This window comes from Pygoscelis adeliae, unplaced genomic scaffold (assembly GCF_000699105.1).
Source record: "Pygoscelis adeliae isolate BGI_AS28 unplaced genomic scaffold, ASM69910v1 C9918910, whole genome shotgun sequence".
In the NCBI taxonomy this organism is placed as follows: Eukaryota; Metazoa; Chordata; class Aves; order Sphenisciformes; family Spheniscidae; genus Pygoscelis; species Pygoscelis adeliae.
In genome coordinates this window covers 1-229 of record NW_008811364.1, presented here as the reverse complement: position 1 = coordinate 229, position 229 = coordinate 1, and the positions used below count along the sequence as shown (strand labels likewise).

Sequence of the window (229 nt, the reverse complement as noted above, 5' to 3'; positions counted from 1 at the left end):
CATCCTGGAGCTGCTGCGGAAGGAGGAGTACCGGGAGGTGATCGCCTGGCAGGGCGACTACGGCGAGTTCGTCATCAAGGACCCCGACGAGGTGGCCCGGCTCTGGGGCGTCCGCAAGTGCAAGCCCCACATGAACTACGACAAGCTCAGCCGGGCCCTCCGGTGAGGCCTCCCCCCGGGGACCCCCAAACCCCCCCAGGACCCCCCGTCCGTGCCCGCGGGGCACCTC

The 229-nt window shown here is 70.7% G+C and overlaps 1 pseudogene; it reads left to right on the top strand.

The window, feature by feature from the left end:
- Window positions 1–4: 4 nt before the first annotated feature.
- On the top strand, window positions 5–166 carry LOC103918869 (annotated as a pseudogene).
- Window positions 167–229: the final 63 nt, after the last annotated feature.